Source organism: Anomaloglossus baeobatrachus, chromosome 6 (genome assembly GCF_048569485.1).
Source record: "Anomaloglossus baeobatrachus isolate aAnoBae1 chromosome 6, aAnoBae1.hap1, whole genome shotgun sequence".
NCBI classification, from domain to species: domain Eukaryota; kingdom Metazoa; phylum Chordata; class Amphibia; order Anura; family Aromobatidae; genus Anomaloglossus; species Anomaloglossus baeobatrachus.
Window position 1 is genome coordinate 280,000,151 of NC_134358.1, and position 18,719 is coordinate 280,018,869.

Consider the following 18,719-nt stretch of genomic DNA (forward strand, 5'->3'; position numbering starts at 1 on the left):
ATGGCCTGAAGGCCTGAAAGACAGTTTAGAGTCCCCCGTTCCTAGTGATCCTGTCCCACTCTATAATACTATATGGGTACTGCTCTTCTGCTTCCTGGCTACCTAGTTGTCCAAAGTCCAATGCAGCCATGCAGAGCTGCTGGCCCGAACTATGAATTCATGTATGCAACATCGGAAAAGTAAAGGGTCTCTGAAACTGACCAGTCCACTGATCCAGCTATCCTCACATCTTCAGAGCAGCAGTGGTAAGTTGTATAGCAAACAATCTACAGTTGCATACTCCTTACCTGGAAAACTGGCCACCAAAGAGTCAACTGGTCACCCAGGCAGTAAGCTATAAGCTGAAAACTTAAAAACCCTTTTTTTCCTGAGAATGAAGAGGATAACTAATAAGAAGTAAATTGCAAGGTTTCATGTTATCACTGCCACCTTTACTATTTCAGCCATTGATGAACAACACTCTAAACTTTTAAAGAGAATTTTGAAAACAATTTATATATATATATATATATATATATATATATATATATGTATGTATATATTACCTTTTCACCCCCTGTGGGTGGTTATTTGTCCTTCCTCATTCTCGGGTCCTCTACCAGAGGCCTGGGAGTTTGAGGGTTCTGCACAGGATCTTAGTTGTTCCCAGCACTGCGCTTTTCTGGACAGAGAGTTCAGATGTTGCTCCTGGAATCTGTTGCAGCCATTTTTCCAACTTAGGGGTTACTGCTCCAAGTGCTCCTATCACCACTGGAATCACTGTTACCTTCACCTTTCACATCTTCTCCAGTTGTTCTTTAAGGCCCTGGTATTTCTCCAGCTTCTCATATTCCTTCTTTCTGATGTTACTGTCATTAGGCACTGCCACATCTATTATCATTGCTGTCTTCTGATCCTTGTCTACTATCACGATATCTGGTTGGTTAGCTACCACTTGCTTATCTGTCGGGATCTTGAAGTCCCACAGGATTTTAGCCCTTTCATTCTCCTCCACCTTTTCTGCGATCTCCCACCTGGATGTAGGGGGACTTAGCCCATAAGCTGTACAGATATTCCTGTATACAATTCCCGCTACTTGGTTGTGGCGTTCAGTGTACGCTGTTCCTGCTTGCATTTTGCATCTTGCCACTATATGTTGGATTGTTTCTATGGTTTCTTTACATAGGCGACATCTGGGGTCTTGTCTTGTGTGGTAGATCCCTGCTTCTATGGATCTGGTACTTAGCACCTGATCTTGTGCTGCTATGATTAGTGCCTCTGTGCTGTCCTGGAGTCCAGCTTTCTACAGCCATTGGTACATATATATATATATATATATTTGACAAATTTAAAAAATTGTAAATAATTATAAATGACTGAAAAGGGGAAATATTTATTCTTCATGTCAGATGCATATGTGTCTTTTAGGCCTGCGACACACATCTGTGCCGCCGGTACGTGTTTGCCATTTTTTGCACGTACCGGCGGCACGGAGACACATTCAGCAATGCTACCCTATTGTAGCAGGCACACACACGTAAAACCACACGGAACGTGTGTCCGTGTGCGTTTGTACGTGTGTGCGTTTTTCTACACTCTGACATGTCAGTGTTTTCTCCGGCAGCACTGGTATTACACGGCCCGCACCCGTACCACACGAGCGTAGTGTGGATGCGGTCCCGTGTGACACGCGCCGGAGAAAACACACGTGTCAGAGATAAAAAAAAACCTTAACTCACCTTCTCCAGCACTCCTGTCTCTGCTGCTGCTGTTACTTGCTGCCGACTGCCGCTCATTATTCTCATTTAATATTCACTTCACTGCGGTCGGAAGCAGCAGCAGTGGGGAGACGACAGGGCTGGAGACCGAAGATCAGCACCATGGACAGCAGGAAGGACCACGTGAATATGTAAATAACCTGTTCTCCGTATGTTATCACGGATAGCATGCGGAGAACACACGTGGCCCGCACGTACCAGAGACACGTACTAACCTGCACGCAACACGCAGGGGAAATACGTGTCTCTCGGCACGTGCGTGATTTTCACGTGAGTGTGTCGGAGGCCTTGGACAGTGTATGTAAAGTTCTGGCTTCAAATACATATATATATATATATATATATATATATACATACACTGTCTGAAAGACACATATGCATCTGACATGAAATCAAAATAAATATTTCCCCTTTTCGGTCAATTATAATTATTTACAATTTTTTAGATTTGTCAAATGCCAGAATAATGAGAGAGAATGTTTAAAGGCATTTTTATTACTTTCTGCAAAGTCAAAAGTTTACTTACTCTAGGAGTTCTATGCCTTTAAACAATATGGGACAGCCCGTATGATGATGTCATGTCTTTGGAAGCTTCTGATATGTTTATTGGCAACATCTCAATTAATTAGAGACACACCTGTAGATGTATTTTAATGCACACCGGAAACACACTGCTTTCTTTGTGTAGCATCATGGGAAATTCAAAATTAATCAGCCATGATCTAAGAAAGGAAATTGTGGACTTGCACAAGTCTGATTCAATTTCCAGATACCTGAAGGCATCATCTGTACAAACAATTATATGGAAGTACAAACAAGATAGGAATGTCCAGCCATCATACCGCTCAGGAAGGAGTCGGGTTCTGTGTACCTGAGATGAACATGTTTTGGTCAGACATGTGCATATAAAACCAAGAATAAAAGCAATAGACCTTGTGAAGATGATGGTGGAAGCTGGTAAGATTGTGTCATTACTCATAGTGAAATGAGTACTGTGTCAATATGGGCTGAAAGGCCAATCTGCCAGGAAGAAGCCATTATTCCAAAAGAAACATAAAAAAGCTGGTTTAATGCTTGCAAATGCAGACAGAAACAGAGACCTTAATTTATGGAGACATGTCCTGTGGTCTGACAAAACTAAAAATGAACTGTTTGGCCATAATGACAACGTTTATGTTTGAAGTCATTCAAAGCAAAAACCTGTACACTTCTTTCTGATTGTTGACTGTTGTTACCTTCAGAAAATTTACTTATAATCTTTCTTTGTACTACAGACATTGCTCTCTAATTATGATCATCACGTTTTCAGCAAAATAAAGGTTTAATGTTGATAAAATTTGGATCTTTGTAAAACACTGTTTAGTGGCATGATGTGCCCCTTAGAAAAAATCTCTGAATGTTGATCAATGAAGATTACATTATTTCTGAAAAAAGCAAGTGCTCATACATTGTTTTCTAATTTTGATCTCCAGGGTATATATATGCAAATGTATGTTAATCAATAAAAAAGGGCTAAAGTGCGGGATAAATATTTTTTCCCCCTTCATTGCTGATATTTAAACTAGTGTAGTTTAAGGCACCCAATATGCACATTTTACCTTAAAGCAAAGGGAACGTTAACAGAGATTGTTATTAAGGGACTTCTACTTTTTATTCTGTATGATGCTACCCAATCATTATAAGGCAGCGTTATAGAGTAGAAAAAGAAAAAGCCCAAAAAAGGTCCACACATGTATTTTCATAGTGATTTGGTGAGACTTGATGTGTCTCACTTGCCATGCTGACAGCTCGTCACATTCCATTAATTTCTTTCATTTCACTGTTGGGAAGAGAGCTACAGCATGGGAATTCCTGAAACAGTGAAGATCATCCTCCGAGATTACCCATCTGTGATAAGTTCAAGATGATGTTTGTCAAGTTGACCTTGACTACATCTGTAACAACAACAATAATGCACATTTTATAGAATTGTTTTGGTTAATTCTGTCCAGGCCAGTTATAATATTAAACATTCTTGTTACATTCCTATTTGACAAGTTTCTCAGGCCTCCAGTGATTCGCAGAGCAAACCAGATCAGCATGGAGCATGACAAACTATTATTTAAGGTTCAGCAGCAGATAGAAATTAAGTTGTTTGCTACATAAGCATAGTAAGAAGCATGCTTGCAGACGACAGCTTAGCCACATAAAAAAGCTTTACTGTGAGACAGATAGAAGGTAACAATACGTTAAGGCATGCTGAGAAGCACTGATACACTAAAATGGGATGTTCTTGTTAAAATAAGACTTCACCGCCAGCTCTTTCTAGTATATAGCAGCCATTATTACATAAAAGTGGATATGTTTAGGTGTTATTTAGACCCACAAAGAAACAAATCAGATGCTTATGGTTCTTGTAATGCATAATAAGTAAGTATGAATAAAAACAGAAACAATAAATGAAATAACATGAACTGAGGTGTACATGGCACTCACCCAAGTTTCCAGAAAGGTCTAAAACACTTGACAGAGTAATACATTGTTAATATCCCCATGAGGAACATGACTATCGGTCTACACCCTTTACTTGTGCCTAAGAGAAGTAGAACATCTATGCATTGCATGTCTTGTGATGCAATATTGTTCCAAAAATTGAGCTCACATTTCTGGCATCAAATAAGCAAACTAATAAGTGTTATGAAGATACACTAGGCAATTTAAAGATTCAGTTAATTAATCAAATACCATGAGCTTCTGTGATAAACTGGGTACATTTTAATACTAACTAGGATATGTGAGGAAATCAATTGGTAAGGAGAGAATCCCATTTTTTCTGGATTTGATTCCCACAATTCCAGGTAAAGTTCAAATAAATAATCTTTCATACTCCTTTTTACTAAACTGTATTTATGCCGCTGCCACCCACATATTGTAGCTCCCCAGGTCTTTTAGACAGTCTTTGTGATCTGCAAAGTTCCTCTTCCCCCAACATGGCTGTAAGAGGCAAACCACATGCCTCAGATTTGATTCCATGCTTGACTTGGGTATGCTAATAGATCACAGATTGAACATGACGAAATACCATGATGCAGCAACAAAATAGCCAAACACAATCCTGGGATGTATCAAGAGTAGAGATGAGAAATCTTGATTGGTAAAGATCTAAAAATTTTAAAATTGTACTGTCCTTGGCGACATCGAGTCAGGTTCAGAAATTCAGATATTTGCCAAAAAAATTCAGCTGGATCAGTATATATTTGCAGCTTTTCTAAAACTTTTGTATTACTTTGGCTACTGTAACAGTGCGGTATGATAAGCAGGGGAACATGTTTGATGAGGAGAGGGGGTTGGCAGAGGTCAGAGGAATGGCAGATTTTTAAAACATGTTTTCTTACTTTATGTGTTGATGTTCCCTGCAGTCAATCAGGGCGCATAAAACATCCACAGCATTCAGAAAGAAAGAAGTTGTGTGATTGGCTGTGTAAGTCACATGTCCCTCTGCATATAAAATGCAGCTATTTGGCATCAGTGCCATTTTGTGATTACTAAAGCTTTGGGAAGGTGCTGCTGCTTATAGTTAGCTTAGCTATTAGCCATTAAAGGTATCAACCACTGAGGACTCTCAGTTCTTTTAAACAATTTTTTTAGAAGAGTGATAGTGTAGAATAGGGAAGTGCAGTGTAGGGAACATTGCTTTTTGTCACAAATCAGCATTTTATCATCTAATGATAGGCTAGGTTATTGCGTGCTCCAGCTCCAACTTGCTTCTATATATCTAAATAGGGTTACATCTGTGTCGCAGCTCCAAAGTGCTGTTTCTGCATCTAAATACTGAAAAATCTTCAATTCAGTTCAAACTTGCTATTTCTCCATCTAAATAATGCAAAATCTGTAGTCCAGCTCCAAAGTAATATTTCTTCCTCTAAATGGTGCAAAATCTATAGTCCAGGTTCAAAATGCTATTTCTACCTCTAAATTTTTCAAAATCTGTGTTCCAGCTGAAAAGTGCCATTTCTGGCTCTAAATTGTGCAAATTTTGTAGCCCAGCTCCAAAGTGCTATTTCTGCATCTAAATAGTGCAAAATCTGCAGTCCAGCTCAAACGTGCTATTTCTGCATCTTAATAGGGCCACATCTGTGCTCCAGGCAAAAATGTATATTTCATCATCTACATAGAGTTTGCAAAATCTGTTTTGTTGCCAGGAATTGCAACTTCGATGGCTAAATCTCTGGTCCTCCTGCCTGCTGCAAATAAGCATTTCAGCATGTAAATACTGCTTGATTATTCTGTGATTCTGCCCCAGTATTTCATTGGAGATCAAGAGATTTTTAAACTTGTGTGGGCCTCCAACAAATATATATCACTGGTGATAAATGCTAATTGAAATCTCTGTGCTCATTTCCAAAAATTAGAGGCAGACATCATTAAAGTGGCATTATTTGCCCCAGATTACCCATAGTGTTGTGGTGCTGAAGTGAGGCAATGCCCATGCACAAGGCAGGGTTTGGGCCAGCATTTATAGCTTTTGAATTAATTTTATATGAAGAGGTGGATGAGTTAAAGGTGTATGCCTGGTGCTCTGATACCCCTGCTACTACAGGCAACACACATAATGGAGACCCAACGTGGAGTCTCAACTAGAGATGAGCGATCCTGCCAAAGATCGGATCGATCCTAGCCAATCTGATCATCAATCCTAGCTGAACTTATTAAATTCAGTAGGAGGCAAAAGTGATCTGTTGTAAAATAATATAGGGGGCTGTAAAAGAAAGGAAATAAAAAAGGGTTAAATCAGTACAGACTTGCCAAGTCTCCCGGTGGTTGCATTGTTACTTCTGGGTCTGATAATTACCTGTAATGCATATTCTTCACTTTTTCCGCCCATGGTAAACTCTGATTGACTGCCATTGGAACATGCCTCCATGAAGTCCAAGTCCATGGAGTGTTGGTGGCAGGGTAACACTCAAGATTGCTTTCTCTTTCCACTCCCTAATTGATAAATGAGGATGTATTTTGTCTACTCTTTATTTTTTTTAATAATTTTCTGTTTCTATGTGGTTTAGGTTTACTTTTGGGCAACTTTGGGAGACATCACTATTCATTATGGCGGACCTTTTTAAAAATAAATAAATGGTGAATGAGGGCTGTAGTTGTTGGGAGATTTGTTCTACAACCTCATCATCATCCTCTCTGTTGTCCACACTCTTTGCCCTGACAGTACTCCAACCTTCTCCTCTTGCCCAGACAACACAGTACAATATGCGTGTGCTCCTCAGATATCTGAGTCTCATCATGATCACCTAATCACCTACCTCCACACCCGGTGGTTAATGTCTGCTGAAAAAGGTCTGGATTCTGCTCAGACCCTACTTCTTGTGGCCATGGATCCAACTGATAAAGTATTCAGGAATCATTGCAGATGCTTTCCTCCTCTTGTTAATCTTTGGAGCAGAGCACTGATATCCATGGAATAGAATGTGTGAACAGCTCTGCAGAGTCATCCATCTCTGTTTCCCCACAGTCAGTTGGGAGGTTAGACAGCTGGGACATGGGGGAAACAAGGGTAATTGTGGTGCCACCACTGATGAATGTACTGTGTGTGATGTCGATGAGGAGAGGTCACTTGATGCAGTGTTTACCATGCAATGTAGCACAGGAAAGGAGGAGCTGATGTTTGTTTAGTAGAGCTTTCACTAACTTCACCACCTCCCCCACGTAAACCTCAAACACTTCACCTATTCCCTCAATACATTTTAATATAAACACTGACTGATTGCAGAGAGCCCTGGCAGTATGGAGGTTGGGAGGATTCTCTGTGCACTGTTGGAATGGAGGGTAACATTAATGGAGAGATTGACGGCACAAGTGGAGACTCTAGAGGAGGTGGAGGAGACAAGAGTTGAAGGATTTAAACACTTGAGGGTGCTTAGTCTATATTTCTTTAATATTTTTTTTCTATGTTTTTCAACTTCACTTTTGGGGAACATCGTGGGTTATTGCTACAGAATGCAGCAGAATTTTAAAAAAAATATAAAAAAAAAGGTAAATGAGGGCTTTACTGTGGGGGGAAGTTTGTTCTACACCCTAATTGTCATCCTCTCTATTGGCCCACTCAGCCTAAAACAACTGTAAAAGGCCAATCAATAAATTTATGTGACAAAACCGAATAGTTTAAAGTTCTGTTTCATTTTGTCTTGCAGGGCAAACAGCCAATTTGTTGGGTTTTAGACAGCTTTTATGCCCCGCCAATGGTGATGTCTATGCCTTTTTTTGCCTCCTATTTGGCTAGGATTATCGATTTGATCGGCAAACCCAGGCGGGTTCTTTGATCCTGAACCAATCTGATCCTCGGCAGGATAGCTCATATCTAGTTAAGAGAGCCATGGAGTCTAGATAGTGTGAGATACTCCACTTGTCTTTGGTCCAATCTCATCTGCAATACTGTGTCCAGTTCTGGACATCACATTCTAAAAAAGGCATCAACAAAGTTTAGCAATTTCCGAGAAGAGCGATCAGAATGGTGACCAGTCTACAAAACATGTCTTATGAAGAACGGTTACAGGATTTGGGAATGTTTAGGTTGAAAAAAATCTGAGCTCCCAAATGCAAAAATTCCCTCATCAATTTTATGCTCCACAGTGTGCCTAAAATGTAGTTAGCATCAACATGCTTCTCAGTACAATAACAAGGATAGACAACTTAAATACAGTGGTACAATTCTCCAAATGTACAAGATGGGCAAAAAGTTCGGGTATTACAATGTATCACACTACTGGCATATTTGCAATTTTTATTCTGCAACATCCCCTGTTTGTTTTTGGAAATCACTTATCGAATCAAAATGGCCACTACATGGAGTAGATGAATTCCCAGAGGGTTGTCATTTCCTGAATGGGATCAGTTAAGGGGGGATTCTTCTCTTCTGGCTCTTAAGGGATCTGCAAATGTAAACTGTTATGTAATCTGTAAACTATAGTTAGAAAATCTACTTTTCAAAAGTCAAATAGCATTCCTTCTCTCCTGAACCGTGTGAAAACAGCACTACAGAACCACATATGGTGTATTGCCAAAAGAAATTATCTAACAAATTCTGGTGCAAATTTGACCTTTTTTCTCATTCGAAAATATAAAATCTGGGCTTAAAACATAATTTGTGTAGTAAAAATGTATTTATCTTTCTTTACCGCCCAAAGGTATAAAAATCGGGGAAACACCCATGATGTCAATATACTCAATGTACCCCTAGATTAATTTGTTGAGACATGTATTTTGTAAAATGAGGACAATTATGGGGGTGAGTTCTGCTTTTCTGGCATCTCAGGGTTTCTGCTAATGAGATATCTGCAAGCCACAAAGAGCAAAATTAGAGTTATAATATGGCACTCTTCCTATCTAAGCTTTGCATTGTGCCTGAAAAGTAGTTTCAAACCACATATGGAGTAATGTTGTGCTTAAGAGAAATTGCACAAACTGTGTGGTCCATTTTTGCCTTATAGGCCTTTTAAGAAGTTAAAACCTGCTGCTAAAACAATATTTTAGTGAACAAAATCTAATTTATTTTTTTTTCACCTTTCAATGGTATAAAAATATTTCACACATTTGCTCACTGCACCCCTAGATGAATTCATTGAGAGGTGTAGTTTGTAAAATAGCTTGACATATGGGGGGACCTGTGGTTCTCGTACCTCAGTACAATGTTATTTTTCCTACAGAAAAAGCTGTCTATTCTTTCATTCAAATGTAAAACAGAGAAAAGAGTTTTATAGCTTTACATCTGGTTTCTGTTTTTTTTTTACTATAAAATTAAAATCATACCACACTCTTCAATAATGGAAAAAAATTGGCTTTTTTTAAATGAAAGTTCTAGTTCTGTAACATGAAATACAGATTATTTTTTCTTTGGCTATTATTAAAATGATAAAATAAAAAAAGTGTTACTATGTGTATCTGGTGTATCCGGTCCTAAAATAAAAAAAAAACACAATACAATACTATCATAAGTATCTATGCCCTATATTTCTGTATGGCAAATGCTCTAAAATATACAGGACATGGCTTTAGAATTTCTAATTTTCTAGCTCTAAACTGTCTCATGGACTCACACAGGGACTGAATCAGCAAATAGATAAATGTTAATCTTGTCATCCATGACCACAGCAGCACCCACACTCTATCGATTAAGGTACTATCTGATAGACAGCCTACTCAATCTATTTGAGGAAGGCCGATAAGGAAGTTATATTTATCCCATAAATATAACCAAGATAAGTATCTACCAACAGTTTCCTAATTCCGTAACACAAGGACAACTGTGAAAATTACCATTTGATTGTACAGCAACAATAGTAATCAGAAGTACTTAGTAAAGGAGCTAATTTCAGAGAAGTGTGACAGATGAAAGAGGAATGGTAGGAGATTTATTTCATTGTTAGTTTTTTTGTTAATTTCTTTCTAATTTTCCTCTTTTATAGCACTGGTATACATCATAAATTGGTTTTAGAATTCTTTTATATTAGATATATGATAAATTGTAGGCCTTTTAATGATTTAACAGTCACAGATATGGGGACTTTCAACACTATTAGTAAGGGAAGGACACATATACAGTATATATACAGTATGATGTGTGTGTGTGTGGCGTGTCCTTCCATTACTAATAGTGTAATAGTAATATAGATACATAGTTATACATATATATCTATATCTATATATATATATATATATATATATATATATATATATATATAAAATATATATATATGTATATATATAATATATATTTATATTTATTTTATATATATATATTTTTATATATATATATATATATATATATATATATATATATATATATATATATATATATATATATTTATTTTATATATATATTTTTATATATATATATATATAAAATATATATATATATATATATATATATATATATATATATGAGTTCTGATACTATGCAATATTTTGTCTTTGACACTGATCATTTGCATTTTTAAATAAGCTCACGCATGGTGTTTCTTTCCATTCTAATGTGATAAGCCAAGCACTTTGCAGTTACTAAAAAGCAGTAAATACCAACAGCTGATTTCCCTTCATCGCAGGGGCAGTTTCCTAAACAGCTGGCGGTCTTGTGATAAGCATTGATCAACAGTAAGTTTACACCCTGTGGTTTACTGCAGTGAGCAGTAGATGGCTGGTTTTTCCCACTCACATCAGATTTTCGGTAAGTAAATCTATTGAATAAATCCCCAGGGAACACTTTGGAGCTTAAAATGACATAAAAAAGGAAAATGGCTTACCATTTAGCAAATAACAAGGTTACTTACAATGTGAAACTACCACAGCATGAAAACTTTTACATATAGATTTCTTGAAGGTCACAAGATGTACTTTTATACTTTCCATCATTAGTCATCTAGTGTCATATATTAATTATTTGCTGTTTGATACTAATCCTTGGTAGAGTAAGTTATTCAGAGTAACTGCTATCTAACTCTTCTACAAAACATTGTCTGTTGTAAGTCTAGAGGCAAAAATAACCCAACAAATCTGCCAAAATTCAAACCAAATTGGGTGAATTTTACAGAGAAATTTGATTTACAGTGAAGTTATATTATACAAAATACATTTTCATAGATTCCTGCTCAAAATAAATGTAGGATAAAAAAAAATCATTAAATAAGGTGATACTCACTTTACTTTTCACCTGTCTTTTAGCCCCTGGATCCTGCATCTGGCATTTGGCGCCTCATCTTACCTCCTTCTTCCAGTGCGCATTCTCTCTGAAATCTTCACTTCAGGCCGTGGCAGTGGGCTAGGCTTCAGACTGAAATCACCTTGAACCTCATCGTTATCTGGAGAGTCAATCCTGAGTGATGGCACAGTGTGCAATGGCGTCAGTTTGAGGTCTAGCCCATTCTGAATCCATAGCCTGAAATGAATACTCTAGAGAGGATGTGCAACAGGAGAAGGGGAAAAGAAGAGGAGCCAAGGGCCAGACAGTGGTCTTTGGGGGCAGCCTCACAGTAGTGAGGTAAGTATTAATTTTTAAAAAGTTTTCCTGGTTCTCTATAGGGCACCAAAAGTAGTTTGCAAGAATCAAATTGAAAATAAATTTGTATTCTGCAGAATCCATTTCTACTCAAAAAAAATGTATTCATCTTACTAGATGAGGATCAGTTGTGGAGATTCCAGTGGATCAAAGTGGACATACGTAGAAATATCTAGCTATTTTTTAAAATTCCAAAGTTTATTAATAAATTTTACAAAAAATTTCAATTGCTGTAGGAGACTAATATATATCCTAAATAACGCATTTCTGCATTATGTTATGCCTTCATCATGGTCCATGATGAAGGCATAACTTAATGCTGAAACGCATTGTCTAGGATATTATATATATATTTTATATTTATGCATATTAGTCTCCTACCAGCAATTGAAATGTAGCCTTTAAATTTATTAATAAAATTTGAACTTTATAAAAATAGTTATATCCACTTTCATCCACTGGAATCTCCAAAACTCATCCTCATTTGGCTTCCTGCAAAGATTTCCACCCTGGTCCGTGTGGATTTTTTGGACATTGATGCTATATGAGGGAATTCTACTACCGGTAAGCTGGCTTTTCTTTTTTCTTTATATTCATCTTTACTAGGAACACTGAATTAATAATGCTTTCTAAGGTGTTCAGGAATTGAAACATATGGGTCTGGGCAAAAGTAAAAAAAAATAAAATAGCTATAATACCCTGTTTCTGCAGTGTCAGTCACAAACATGGGCATAAATGCAAGATGACTGGTCTACACAGTAATGATTGCATGTATCTTGCTATTGGATGCACTAGTCATGTAGCCGGGGCATGTCATTACTGCAGCAAAATAAACAAAGATCAATAATAAGGCTATAATTGGTGACGTATGGTTCTTTTTTATTTCAGCATGATTCCTGAAATTTTGCAATCATTTACCTTTTCAAATCTGTTCTAAAGGCTGTTTATGATATTTTCCAGTTAGAGCTGCAGCTGTTACACTCTGTCTGTTGGGGTAGCGTGTTTCTTGATTTCTGATAAACTCTCTATCATATATGGACTGGTCATTTTCCTCAAATTATTGCTATTCATCTTTAGTACAAGGCTTGAGAATAAAACAATACATATTATTTCTCCAATTGGTGAATGATTTGCATTTAATGAGAACCTGCTTGCACAATTTTGTAATGCAAAGCAAAGGCATGGCTGTAATGTCACTGTTATATCAATTGAAGTGATACTTTTGATGAGAAACCTGCTTTATTCTTCTTTAATAAGCATTACAAGTTTTATGCTAATTAGATTTTGGTGCCTGGGGGACTGTATGCTGGACCTTCTCCTCCCTGTGTATGATTGCACAGCTGCTTGGCCTCTCCCCAGTCTGTGAATGATCTGCATTCTCTATTTGAAATCTTAACAGTGACTTGTCATTAAAATACGAGAGGAACACAGATGGGTAGAAGAATCACAGACAGGGAGGAGAACACCTAGTGTACAGTCCAGCCCCTGTGCATCCAAATCTCATTAGCAGAAAACTTAAAATGATGACTAAACAACAAAAGAGCAGAACTCTTCACCAAAATTATCAATTTAGTCAGTATTACAGCCTCTTTATAGCCATGTATTTACATTACAAAATAGTGCTGATGGGTTTTTTTACAACCAGAATATGGGATCTGCACATCCTGCAACAGTAACTTCAGTGATTCTGAATTAGGACTGACAGCATCAAGTATATTCGGAGAAGGGCTTTGAGAACAATCCAGTCAAGGACATAGCACATAGAGCTATTATTACTATTGTTTAAAAAAAATAAAAGAGATGGGAATCAGATATAAGGAGAGGAGTTAGGGGTGCTTCACACACAGCGAGCTCGCTGCCGACATCGCTGCTGAGTCACGTTTTTTGTGACGCAGCAGTGACCTCATTAGCGATCTCGCTGTGTGTGACACTGAGCAGCGATCTGGCCCCTGCTGCGAGATCGCTGCTCGTTACACACAGCCCTGGTTCGTTTTCTTCAAAGGCGCTCTCCCACTGTGACACACAGATCGCTGTGTGTGACAGCGAGAGAGCGATGAAATGAAGCGAGCAGGGAGCAGGAGCCGGCATCTGGCAGCTGCGGTAAGCTGTAACCAAGATAAACATCGGGTAACCAAGGTGGTTACCCGATATTTACCTTAGTTACCAGCCTCCGCAGCTCTCACGCTGCCTGTGCTGCCGGCTCCGGCTCTCTGGACATGTAGCTGCAGTACACATCAGGTTAATTAACCCGATGTGTACTGTAGCTAGGAGAGCAAGGCGCCAGCTCTAAGCAGTGTGCACGGCTCCCTGCTCTCTGCACATGTAGCTGCATTACACATCGGGTTAATTAACCCGATGTGTACTGTAGCTAGGAGAGCAAAGCTAAGTGGTGTGCGCTGGTAACTAATGTAAACATCAGGTAACCATACCCGATGTTTACCTTAGTTACCAGTTTCCGCAGCTTCCAGACACCGGCTCCGTGCAAGCGCAGCGTCGCTTGCACATCGCTGCTGGCTGGGGGCTGGTTACTGGTCGCTGGTGAGATCTGCCTGTTTGACAGCTCACCAGCGACCATGTAGCGATGCAGCAGCGATCCTGACCAGGTCAGATCGCTGGTCGGATCGCTGCTGCATCGCTAAAGTGTGAAGGTACCCTTAGTCCATGTGGGTATTAGCTAACTGAACTATATAGCGAATTACATAATGATAAGATTCCAACAATTTCCTCCCCCCTACATTTTTTGTTGCATTGTTAGTTTGTTAATTAATGTCTGAATTCAGAAAAGTATGACTCAAATACTAGCTAACCCCTGATTATAAGAAACGAAAACAAATGCTGCCTTAGTCCTGTTTCACACGTCAGTGAAAAACACAGACATTTTTAACTAACGTGTTAAAAACGCATATGTCCCTCTGTTGTGGCATGATTCATGGCACATGTGGGTTGTCCATGTGCTATCCGTGATCCGTCATCTGTGATAGCACATGGAGATAAACTCGCCTGTCCCCGCTCTTGCTGTCCATGGTTCTCAACTCTTTGGCTCTGCTGTGTTTCCAGCTGCCGCTGACCCCGCTGCAGCTACCTCCAGGTCATGGTGCCATGCATAAAAGCATAAGCATGACCATAATGAGTCAACCTGGAAGCAGCAGAGAGCAGCAGCGACTGAACACAGCATCGCTGGAGAAGTTGAGTATAAAAAGCTTTTTATTTTCAATGTACGTGTTTTTCTGATATGTGTTTCACGGATCACACTATACTGTGGTCAATGGGAGATCAGTGAAGCCAGAAAAAACGGACATGTCTCCATGTGAAAATCACGGACACGCATTTACGCCGCATGGAGACATGGTCAGTGAGAAATTACTAATGTGCGCAAAGACCCATTGAATTTGGTACGTATAAAAACTAGCAAATACGTACCAGAATCACTGTTATGAAAAAAAGGTCTTAAAAGGATCTTTATCCAAGAAAAAGGTAGTCAGTGTTTGCACTTATCCTTTTCCCATTGCTCCTCTGATTAGACAGGTTTTTGTTTTAAAAAAATCTGCCAAACAGTTCCAAAGTTATGGGTTTTTTTATTTAGTGCAAATTTTTATGATCTTTACAAACAGGCTTGACTCACAGACGATCTGTTGAACACTATCCACTTTGTGAAGGCCATAAAGATTAGCACTAAATAAAAAGGATAACAATTAGAAACATATAACAGATTAAAAAAAAACAAGCAAAAAAAAAACAAATGGTGTTATCAAGGGAATCGAGAACTAAAAAGGAGCAAAAATGGGAATCTTTTTACTTCATGAGAGGTCCTCTTTAACCCTTGTTGAGTACCAAGGGGTCAATGTGACACCCTCATATAGATTGGTGCAACTACTGATATTTTCATGGTACCAGACAAGTGTTAAGCCTTCTCTCTAGTTGTTAATACAATTTTTATTACAGGCCTGATATCTTTCTAGATTTTTGTTGATTAATTTAAGAGCTAGGCCCTGTTCAGATCAAGTTAATAGTCTCTGTCTGGCATGAAGTCCAATAAAAGCTTGCGATGTACGCATAAGTAAACCTTCATAAATAAATCTTTTGACTTTTTGTACTATTTTTAATAATTGGTGCATTACTTACTTGCAGCCTCTCTGTGTAGAATGCCCAGTAACATTTCCAATAGATTCCAGTAACTGAATAAAATTATACATTTGGCAAAAAAGACCTTTAAAAGCATTTATTCCTGTGGTACACTTTGCACTCCTGAAATAAGCAGATACATAATGGCAACTTATGTCCATTTTAGTCTTCTTAAATAATGTTTCATAAAATATATAATGTGTATGCCATTTAATGAGCCACATTACGTTTTGTTGCACTTTTTCTAATGGAACACAGCATGTCAGAACCTAATTTTAGAATAAAAAGTCGCATTTAATTCTTCAGTTACATGTTGACCTATTGCTTCAAATTAGTATGTTTGACTATGGTAAGCTTCATATGTAGCATTTTATGTTAATACATGACATGCTTTTTCTCTATAGTTTCTCATTATTCTTGCAGTAACTCAAAGAATTTTCCAAACATGTAGAAATCCTTTGATATTTTTATACATTAAGGATTGTTTTTCATTGGTCTGTTAAACTCTGAAGAAGCCCACACAGCTTATTCACCTCTAAGGAATTTATTAAAACCAATGGAAGAGGAAAAATTGAGCTACAATTAATTAAGCCTGTTCAACTTTCTAAAACACAGTATATGTAGAATGTTCTGACTATTTGTATGCAGTAAGCTCCCAGACCCCCTAATGATTCTCGAAAAAAGTAGAATTCTACAATTTAGCTTTCTGTCTTTGTGAAGTGAAGCAGGGGATTTGCAAAGCTGTATTTGGAAAATAGGGCCCCAACACCTGTATAGATAAATTAATAATCAGCACAATATTTTAGAGCTATAGATTCTTACTTGGAAGCTAAGTCTCTATGGTTATCATTAGTGCAAGCGGATTCCTTTTTCTAAATGTAAAATTAATAAAGAAAATAATTGTTATAATTTATTTCCTACAATTTATAAAAAAAAATATATAACGGAACTCAGAGTTCCGGAGAATTGAGAGTTCTTTACTGTAAAATAACTACAAGTGCAGGTATATTTCTGTAAAAATGATTACCGTAGGTTGCATTGCATTTGCAGAATAACATTAGTCCTTTAATCTAATGTAGATTTGTTATTGATATCTCTTTATAGTAAAATTTAGACTTGATTGAGTAAAAGTGCACTCTTGCGCAATTCAACTTTGTTTTGTAAAAAAAAACAAATATAAAACAATAACAGAGTCACTGGCATTCTATTAACTACTTATGGTGCCACTGATGGAGTTAGAGAGGGAGTCCTCATACTCTGAAAAACTGTCATACACACACCATGACTTTCTCCAATAATGACTGACTGACTTAATGAGCAGTGCTGACAAGAAAGCAGGAGGATGTGTGGGTCGTCTTCAATGTCCGCCTGTTAAGAAAACAATCTCTAAATTTTTTGGGAGTTATGCTCTTTAGGCATCCTTCACACGTTAGTGATTCTGGTATGTATGTTGTAGTTTTTATACATACCAGAATCACGGACATATGCAGACCCATTAAAATCAATGGGTCTGTGCACACATCAGTGATTTTTCACTGACTGTGTTTCAATGTGGAGCACACGCATGTCCATGTGTTGTGAAAAGAGACAAGTCTGTTTTTCTGTTTTTTGTCTGGCATCACTGATCTCCCACAGACCACCGTATGATCACCATGCGATCCGTGAAGCACATACCAAAAAAAACTTACATTTAAAATAAAAAGCTGTTAAAACTCACTAATCTCCAGCGATGCTGTCTTCAGCTGCTGCTGTCTCCTGCTTCCAGGCCGGCTAATTATGCTCATGTATATGCACCGCACACGACCTAGAAGTAGCTGCAGAAGGGAGACAGCGGTAGCCGGACACAGCAGAGCAGGAGACTTCAGCACCACAGAAAGCAGTGGCGTGGACAGGTGAGTATAAATGCCTGATCTCCATGTATTATCACGGATAGCACACGGAGATCACACATGTTCCAAAATTACGGCACATGGAGGGACATGCGCACCTTTATCATGTCAATGAAAAGCGTTTGTGTTTTTCATTGACGTGTGAAAGAGGCCTTACAAAGTATAATCCCTATCAAATTTCTCCACTCGTTGGGCAGTTAGACCAACACCAAACAAATTAGTATTTTTTTTATTTATATATTGTCTTACTGATTTGTTAAAGCCAAACCCTATTTAATTCTCCTTTTGACACTTGGCCAAGGCCAGTTATTTTATTGTATTTCTCTGTTCCCTCCTGGTGTGCTTTATTGGATGGATTCCAAGTGTTCTAACATTATTTATTCTACTGATTTACACTAGCTGCTCTCCTGGACTTGGCCTTGACATGTTTTATTTTCTGCTGATTTTTATCATTAACTGAACTTGAATCCTCTTTTTCTTCTGCCTACACTCTTGCCTTGTGATTCTGTCACTGACTCATTTTGCAGATAGTACTTCCCTGTGTACCTCTGTAACAAAGGACAGATTCATGTATGGGGTAAAAAGGTAAAAACTGGAGCATTCCCTGGAATCTGCTAAAAAGAGTGGCTTGGGCTAAGGCTGTCCATGTAATCCTTTAAAAATGGACAGATGCCAATAGCAAGAATTATTTAACTGTTGTATTTTGTTGCTCTATATATTAGAATTGAATCTTTGGTTTTCACCTGTCACGGTCGTCTACCTGTTTTTGGAGTCTAGTGACAGCTTCTGGACTGCAATATCTCATCTCTATCAGGTTATCCACATTTAAATATGGTTTTGTTTCTTTTAGTACCTAAACGGTTAATGGCAGTTTTGCTGCTGGCAGCTTATCCAGCAATCTCTAGCCAAGTGCTT

General features: G+C 38.0%; 1 protein-coding gene across 8 annotated transcripts in view; it reads left to right on the forward strand.

Moving 5' to 3' along the window:
* The window catches only part of CDH12 (cadherin 12), a 1,513,562-nt gene that overhangs the window by 662,790 nt on the left and 832,053 nt on the right, over window positions 1-18,719 (forward strand). The window contains exon 3 of one of the 8 annotated variants that reach the window (XM_075314865.1): window positions 10,844-10,965. The exons of the other annotated variants lie outside the window; for them this stretch is intronic. The gene's annotated coding sequence lies outside the window, so the exon portion shown is untranslated. The remainder of the gene's footprint in view (window positions 1-10,843; window positions 10,966-18,719) is intronic. 8 annotated transcript variants of the gene reach the window in all.